This window comes from Boleophthalmus pectinirostris, unplaced genomic scaffold, assembly GCF_026225935.1.
Source record: "Boleophthalmus pectinirostris isolate CB_2022bp ecotype Guang Dong unplaced genomic scaffold, ASM2622593v1 HiC_scaffold_22, whole genome shotgun sequence".
Classification (NCBI taxonomy): domain Eukaryota; kingdom Metazoa; phylum Chordata; class Actinopteri; order Gobiiformes; family Gobiidae; genus Boleophthalmus; species Boleophthalmus pectinirostris.
In genome coordinates, this window is record NW_026571190.1 from 23854331 (window position 1) to 23863940 (window position 9610).

The window sequence follows — 9610 nt, forward strand, 5'->3', positions numbered from 1 at the left end:
TTTTTCCATTACAATGACCAGCAGTCACATTGTAAAATTTACATTTTAAAAAATAAAATAAAAATCAGGCTGTTTTATGTAGAAAATTCACTGATGTTGTAGGCTGATTATTCTCAAACTCAATGTCTATGTCTAAAATTATGCAGACTGAAAAATTATATTTAGATGATTAATTGCTTATTTTTTATGTTCTTGAACCCTTACATGGCCATGTGGCCATACCGGCTTGTCAAAGCCTGATCCCGTCAGATCTCAGAAGCTAAGCAAGGCCGGGCCTGGTTAGTACTTGGATGGGAAAATCAGGTGCCACAAGTGGGGCACCAGTCGTAAAAACTGTTGTTGTGTCCTTAGGCAAAACACTTCACCCTCATTGCCTAGTATGAAAGTGGTGTGTGTGTAAGTGATGGTGGTGGTCGGAGGAGCTGAAGGAGCAGATTGGCAGCCTCGCTTCTGTCAGTCTGCCCCAGGGCAGCTGTGGCTACAGTAGTAGCTTACCACCACTGCGTATGGAGTGAATGAATAATGCTCTGTAAAGCATCTTTGAGTGTCCAAAAAAGCTCTATATAAAACTGATGCATTATTATTTATTATTATTACAATGCTTGTAATATTTGTGTTTGATATATCACCATTGGTCTGATATTGAAACTGATATTTTATGCCAATGCATCTTTTTTTGTTGGCTTATTTGTGAACTTAACAATTTTCCTATTTGCTGTATATTTTGAAATCTTGATTAAATACGCGTTATCAGTCACAGACAAGTTAGTCAGCATAGAATCATACTATAGTCAGTATATACTGACTATAGAACCATCCTTAAGTGCCTGGAATCTTTTTTTTTTTTTTTTTGTATTTATTGACTCTCCAGTGGAGAGTCTATGAATGACAACAGAAATAGATCCTTTTTACAATTGTTTACAGCGCAGTTGAAGAAGAGTAAAAGAGCCCCAGTGAAACAATAATAACAGCTGTAATGTAGGTATAGTAATATTTATGGATAGAAGTTTAAACAGAGCTAATAAAACACTTACAGCAGTAACAATGTATGTCCCAATCTCGCAGCACAGAAGGGAGTCTGCTTGCTGCCACTCCCAAAGAGTGGGCAAGAATAAATATATACAATAAAAACAGTGAATAATTGACACTAACTGACTAAATATTGCTATATACAGTGAATCATTACCAATAAGAATAAAAAGTACTTAGTGCTATACAGTATAATACAGTGTTAAAAAGTATAGTGCTGGCAGCATTGACATTGAGGGATTTCTGGCTTTACAAAATGTGCAGAAGAAGGTTGACAAATTATTTAAGCACAACATTATAACATTGTAAAACCTGTAGTTTCAAATTGGAGTTGGAGGATAGGTCTGTGGTACAATTTTAGGTTTAACTTTCAGATTGTAGATTTGTTGACAAATTAACATCTTTGTATTGCACTGTCAAATGTATTTTTTCATAATATCTTTACATTATTATTGACATTATAGACTATTATCACGCTTCCGGGTTTTGTGGGCAGGGTTTATATTCTTTGTGCACTTCCACTTCCGGTGCAATAACAACAATGGCTCAAACAATGGCTAGATGTCACTGCTTTTATCAAATAATGAATTAATCAACACGATCAATACATATTCTTTGTAAATACTTTGTAATAGCTTTATATTTAGCAAAAGAAGTTACTGGGACCAGTTAAAGCCCACAGATAGACACAAAAAGGAGGAAAAAAATCCGCTTCAAACAGGTGTTCTCGCTCTGTCTTTTTTATTTTCTCATAGCATCGTGAAGTCCATTGAAGTCCCAAACGTCTCAAAGCACCGAGAAAGCCTGGTTAAAGCGGACTTTTTTCTCCTTTACGTGCTATCAAAAGAGACACTCGTATGCCGAGGTTAGCTGGCTGAAATTGAGAGGCGAACGTTCTTCCTCTCAGAATACAAATGACATGGGTGAATTTACTTAGCCTCATTTAAAAATGAATACTCTTGCTTTTGTTGTAGGGATGGGCATGATTAATCGATTAATCGATAATTGATCATTAAGAATTTCATCGATTATGTTAATTTTAATCGACAAACCGAATGTAGGTTGCTGTGCGTAGCGTGACCAAACAGGGTCCGTACATGTGTCTCTCTGCACTCAGAAGGAGCGAGCAAACACAAACATTCGGTCAGTCTGCAGCGTACCGAAGCACAAATGCGTATTTAACGATGATTTGTACAAGAAATTCCACGCTTTCCGTTGGGGACAAGTGGGAGTCCATGTGCACAGTGTACAAAGCAGGAACATATGTTTCGGTGTCCAGTGGGAAAAAGCTTTACCAGGTGAGAGTCGCGCAATGTCGATGACGAGTCCCCACCTCCCACCCCTCGTACGGTGTCCTGGTTTTGACAAATGCAAATATGGTCACACTAACCTGCATTCCACAGAATCATGTCTTTTAATCCGACAGAAATTGACCGTATCAGCGACACAAGAGCTGTAGTTTTATCTTCGCTGAGTTTATGCAAATTAGCGATGCGGTTTTAAGTTTCGTTTCTGTGAGAGTTGCGCAAAACTGCATTAAACACATAATAATCTCAAACGGATTGATGTGGCTCTAGAGTCGATACGGTTTATATGTCGTAAAGTTGAATTTATTTATGCAGATTAGTAGTGCAGATAGTAATAATAATAATGATGATCATTTTAATATAAAAACGTTAATGATTAATCGATAATCGATTGTTAATTCTTCCGACAATCGATTAAGAAAATTTCATCGAATGCCCATCCCTATTTTGTTGGGTATGTTGGGTAAACGCCTTATATCCATACACCAAACTGACATTAGCATAAGCTAACCTACCTGTTCTAAAGCATAGGCAACCCCTGTCCCTACATACCGTCACTCCGACAGTCCCCGCTCCGACATACCGTCATTTCAACAACCCGACACTTTTTGATGCCCCCATTCCGACACCAGTGAACCAGGACAAAACCAGGACTAATCTTGAACTAGAGAGAGAAAGAGAGACAGAACCGCGATCCTGTATAGGAGGGTATTTGGCATGCTCCGTGCCATTAGAACGCGCAGAGCTTTACGCACGCTGCTCTGTTGGCACTAGAGGGGGCCACATACGCCTGAGCTCCTGCAGGTGAGAGCGCGGTGGAGGTGCCAGGTTAACGAGTGCGTAAAAGTCCGCAACTTTAAGTGCGCGCACGAGGAGAATGAGCGCTGCCGCCGCCTCTTTATAAACTCATAAAAGTTTATAAACTTTTATGAGTTTATAAAGTTTATAAACTTTTATGAGTTTATAAACTTTTATGAGTTTATAAGGGACAGATGCATTTCTGGGTCCCTGTGTAAGCCGCTCTGTCCTCTATGACCAGGTATTATTCTAATCTTTTAGCCCTTATTCATGAAAATATCCAGATTCCTAAATCATTGATCTTGTTAATGCCTCTATCTGACTGTGAGCCCGGCACCGCTTCTCTCTCGCCACACACTGAGCTTCACAGCGTGTTCTCGCGCGCCCTAGTCTTTGGCGACAGGTAATGAATGTCTACTGCTGCTGTTCATTCACAAAAATGTCCAAATTGTCACACAATTCATTTTTCGTAGTTTCTCTGTTTGGCCATATCATTGCGCCTTGAGCCAAATGCGCGTCACCGCGCGCTTCCACCTGCAGTGTCAGGTAACGCCCCGTAACCTCTTCATTCATAAAAGTTCCAAATTCTTACGCATCTGTCCCTTGTAGCCGCTGCTCGGCTGCACTCGCAGAACCAGGACCTTTACGGACAGTGGTGCGTCTTCAACAATAGGATACCGCCACTCCGACCAAAGGAAAAAGAAATGTCGGAGTGCAGGGACGTTTGATAAAAAATGGAAATGCCACTACTCTGACAATAACACGTCAATACCGGAGTGACGGTATGTCGGAATGGCAACTGTAAAGTTATGTTAGCTAGTAGCCACTCACCTTCATAGTCGTAGGTGAAATTTTCAAAAAATAAACTGTATCCGTTGTCCACTTTGGAGCGGGCTGTGATTGAATGTTGATCAATGAGACGATGTACGTCGGAAAAGGATATTTTCGGTAAATTTATAAGGGATGTAGTATATGTAAACAACTGCGGTTCGTCCATCAATCCGGTTCAATCACCAGAGCGACAGTTCACCGGAAGTAGGCGTGCACAAAGGTCACTGAATGCGGAAGTACTACGTATCAGCGTGATAATAGTCTATTGAACTGCAAACGTGTGATTGTTGATCAGTATTTATTTTATACCTTGACCATTTCAGCTGCTCTGTGCCAGCTTCCATAGAAGTGTCATGTGATGTTGCTGTTATGTGTCTTCTCCTTTGATTTATGCAGTTATTGGTGCTGTTTTCTTACTTGGAAAAATAGGAGTTCAACTACTTCAGAACTGTATCCCCGGTGTGAGAAAGTTGATACGCCCCCTCATCCTGATTTAGAGTTAAGTGGGTGCGTTTGCGGATCTCAGTGGCCTCCCTGATCCAACAATGGTACTTGTTACTCTCTGTGCCTTTGACCTTCACGTTGTCCCAATCAGTGCAATGGTTTTCCCTTTTGCAGTGGCTTCATATGACAAACTTAAACTGTTCTTGGTTGGCTTGTCATCATATGGATGGACTCGCATACAGTTATGGCTACTGCGTGGTGCTGATACCTAACAAGTAATGATATGATTAAACATTTGTTACCATAGAGTTTTGTAGGCCCCTCCATGTGAAATTATGACATCAGCAAACTTGAACACACCTTAATTAGTGACGGAATACTAGCAGACTTCCAGGAACTGTGGCCTATTGATCCTGACAGCTGCTTCACATTCTCTGGCACAGGAAGCTACAGATGCCCTGCCCTGGCTCAGCCCCAGTAAACCTGTGCTCCTGATGGCTGACCATATGGGAATGTGACCGGGACCTGCTTCACATCTCTTTTGGAGCTGATATAATGGTACATACCAGACCATTCTGTGTGAAGTTTGACTACTGTCCCCGATCTGTCAGAGTTTCTGGTATTATGAATCCAGTTAAACCATGCGTGTTAGTGTAATCCTCTTTTTTGATACTCCAAACCAAGATCCTGGATGTGGTAAGGGACCCCCAGCTCTGGTACGTGCAATATTGAACTGTTATGGGTGGGGGCATCACCCATTTGTCTGCATCGAAATGTTAATGCTTGGCCAGGATTTAAGATTAATTAAGGTTAATTTATCATCCATTAGGTGACACCACAGGTAAGATCTGTGGGGAGAAGAGCCAAACAAAGGACCCAGAATGACATGACATTGTAACAGTCATGCTTGTTCATTGGTGGTATGTTATAGCCATTTGGGACAACTAATGGAAATTACCTTTTTACTGTAATCCGGTGTGTGGTTTGTCCATTAACATGCACTATCCCAAATGAATGAATAAATAAACGTTTATAACTTTTCATCTTTCTGAAACCTATGGATAGAAGTGACAGACTAGACACCCAGTCCTTCTTCCTGCCTGACCACAGCCCAGGCCCCGACATGCCCACTAACTCATAAAGCCTACTTATTTTGCCTATGCCCTGTTCGTTACAAAATAGAGCTCTGCACAGAGATAATGTAAGTATGAAGCGTGAATGCACTTTCTGTATTTGATATATTTTAGTGAAATAGTACTTCTTCAAACATCTCTTTGTCAGTATTACTACGCAGTGCAGAACACTTGTGCTTGTGGACAGAGTTGAATGGCCCAATTCATCATTTTTGTGATGCATATCCATTTTATCACATTTTTTACTGGTCCGGTCGATCCTACCCCAGACTTTTCGTCAATGTTCAGAGGGTCAAAAATAATACAATAATTTTTCAGTAAAAAAATAATAATAATGTAATAAGAAATTGATCAGGAACAATGCCCCTCACCAGTTATTTCATTACTGGCTTGGGCAAATACCTAGTGTTGGATGATAGCTGCCCTTTGGAACCATGCCAGAAACTGCACCCGACTGAAGTGTACTGTGGCTGCTGGCATCTCCAGCACGTGCAGCACATGGGGATGTGTCGTCTGATAAACAGGGGTCCTATAGGAGCTGCAACACAACCAGGTGAACCGTGAAAGGTCAGCCAAATGAACTGGAAAATCACTTTTTCATGCATGGATATTCTACACACAATATAAGGGGAGTAAATACAGCAATATTTAATTTTGTCCTGAATGTCATTGTTCTCATGTGGGTGTGCGAGTGGGTGGGCACCCTTAGCACTGACAGTAACATGGCATTTCAACATCACAGAGACAGCATTTTAGTTTTCAGACAGTCTCCAGAGCAGCAGTGGAACTCATTGGTTGGTTAATTGACTGATTACTTAATTTATTTATACATTGCAATTGTCCTGACATTAAATGTGCCATACTGATGTAATTTTAAATGGTTATTCCTCACTTACCTTATGCATTTTGAGCATCCAGATTATTCACCACAATGCCAGAGTTGTGTTAGCTGTCATGACAATGCTAAGAACTAGTATGCTAAGCAAGCATGCCCTGATTATCGGACAATAAAACAGTATAAACAGATGTATAATTAGATGCAGACACTGCACAGCAGACTTACTTTGACTTCTGCTTATACAGTATATCAGTACTGGGGCATGCCTATTGTATTTGTTCAAATACATGGGTTTCAGCCATTGCATTATGTCTAGTTTTATATTGTGTTCATTGTAAAATTGTGTCTTCAGTCTTCTGTTAATAATCAAAACAGATCATTGACATGCTGTTCAGAACTGAAAAACTGAAACACTTGTTTTCACTGTTGAAAAAATTGATATGTGACATTTTCAAATTTAAGACTGGGGCTTGGTGAAAAGTCTCTAATGCAGCACAAATGATTCCTCAAACATGCATGAATCAATCCAAATACAAAATACTGATATGAGTATTGGTGAAATGAATGAATACACAGACGCATAACAGACATTTCTCTCAGCTGTCCCAGTCTCTATGCACCCTTCCCAGTTTATCTTTATGCATTAGATAACTATAGTTACTCTTCCCACTCCTTTATCTCAGCCCAAATTATATTTGGAAACAAGCAGGAGGAATGGGTCAGCTCATCAGCAATCAGTAATCATGGAGCAACACACAGTCAAGGTTTTAAATCCAAAGCTGATCCATGATTAAATGTATGTGGAACTAGAAAAGCACTCAGAGAGCGCAGACCTCCGCCAAGGACTACCCCCATTTTTTATATAAATTGCGATAAAATCAGTCTTCTGGATCAGATCTGGATCAGCCTTTGGAATATGAAAGAGGATCCCATTGTCCATCCCTGAGTGAAATTTCATGGGGTTTGGTCAATAATTAACCGAGATATTGAGAAACAAAATTTTTGGCCCCATTTATCACAATGTTAACTAAAATTTCAAAGTGATCCAGAATCCAGGATTTCTTCCGGATCACCCCCAAAATGAAATCAATTCTTCCTTTTCACATTTCCAACAAATCCTGAAAATTTCATCAAAATCGGTCCATAACTTTTTGAGTTATGTTGCTAACAGACAAACAAACAAACAAACAGACAAACAAACGTAATTATAACAGTTCATCAGCTGCAACAAGACAGTTACTCCCAAAACGTCTGTGATTGTCCAGAAGGCACAGGGCGCACAAGAGAATAGCAAGTACATGTAGCGTTTGTGGACTTCAAACAGGGCTGAACGAGTTGTGTAGTTACGATTAGATTTGCAATTGCTGTTTTAGTAATAATATTCAGTTTGAAATTCACATTTTAAATGCATCCAGAAGAATTGTCAAAAAAGACTGAAATATGAACTGACAAAGCAATACAAGAATCACATTTCAGAACGTGTTTGTAGAGATCTAATCTACAGGGATAGCAGGTTTAATGTAGAGGAACAGAGTTTGCTATGTACAACTGCCCTATCTGACAAAACCAGAGCCACATTGGATACAGCAGTTACATCATTTCCCAATATGACAGGGCGACTCTTGTTAAATCAAAACCTTGGCCCATGTCCTTCCGTTTCAAATGATTAAAGACTGTATTGTTATCTTAAGGGTCCTTGAAAACTTCAAGCAAAAAATATCAAATAATTTCACTGTCAGAACATAATAAAATATCTCTGCATGGAATTTTTGTAGTCATTCATCTCACTTATTTTTTCAAGGTTGTGGTCAGCAAGTTGGAATTTTTATTTTATACGTAGAATGATATTCTTTTTTTTTAAATCTAAAATGTGTCACAAAGAGTAGATGGAAAAGGTTTGATTCTTGGCATTGACAAAAAAAATAATAATGATAAAAAAATAATAATAATTAAATGCTGTCATTAAATACAGTTATTAATTTTCCAGTCACCTACAACAGAGATAACTAGATTGCTGCAGCTAGACTGTCAATGAATCATAAATTTGTCTTCAGGCTGGGATATACAGTTTTTTCTTCAGCAATTTGACATTGAAAGCAGACAAAACTACAAAAACCATAATCCTTTGCTCTGTTTAAGTGCAGTGGTCATTTAATATGATAATTATAGCTGCTCATCATTCTGCCATAATGTTGCAATACATATTCTACATGTTTTAAAGTTACATTGTAATAGGTTGCATTCAAGATCTAGAGTCTGATGGTATCTTCATTTCAGGTGGAAAGTGTGGGCCTATGCCACTTGGTAGATTTACTGTTTTTGAAAGAAATTTTCCACCTTATATTGCTGAACTTTAAGTCACTTCAACTGACAACAATCATGTCTAAATTGCAGAAAAATAGCACCACTTTCTGAAGCTGTTGTGAAAAAAATAATTTAATTTTGTTTACCTGTACTGACAGAGAAGGTGTTAAACTCTGTTCCAGTTTCTGCCTTGTGTGGCTAGGCCAATTACATTACTAATTATGAATCATTACCCAGATAATAAACAACAAGGTCAACAAAGCAACACTCTGACAGTCCAATAGTAGGCTAAATTATAACATACAATCCTGTCCTCCAGCGCAGTTAAAACTATGGATTATAGAACTCAAGGTGAAATCGAGGCAGGAGCACATGCCCTTCCAGCCCTCTTGGCCTTGATGCTGTGTGTCAGTCCTTGTTGGAAAAAGCTCCGGGGTGATGCTTGTACAGACCTCTAAATGTAAATTTGCTGTGTGGCTCTGCACACATGGGAGCGGTCAAGCTTACTGCAGCTGAGTACTGTGTTGCATGTGTGAAATTGGAGATCCCGAACCAGCTCCATGTACCCGGGCAGAGAATTCCTGAGTGTAATTTGGCTACAAGTACAATTCTCACTGCATAAAACGGACAATACACGCTTCACCGGAGCACAATACAGGACCAAATGCATTTTAATGTGCTTTTTGCATTCAGACAATACAGGAAACACTCTATATGCTAACAGAACCTGGACAATAGAGGCGTTTATTTGAACAGGCTGGCTCCGAACAAGATGCATGCCCAGTTTTGTGTGCCGTCATTCAGCATCATGCCAGTCTCACCTTGTGTCCAGTGCTGGGCTGGGTGCTTCATGCGGGGACTATTATATTGCAAGATAACAGCACAGAAGAATGTAGGATGGTAAAATGGGAGGGCAGTGTACCATG

The 9610-nt window shown here is 39.6% G+C and overlaps 1 pseudogene; it reads left to right on the forward strand.

Annotated features, from left to right (window-relative positions):
* The first annotated feature begins 208 nt into the window (after nucleotides 1-208).
* LOC129410480 (5S ribosomal RNA) lies at nucleotides 209-315 on the forward strand (annotated as a pseudogene).
* Nucleotides 316-9610: the final 9295 nt, after the last annotated feature.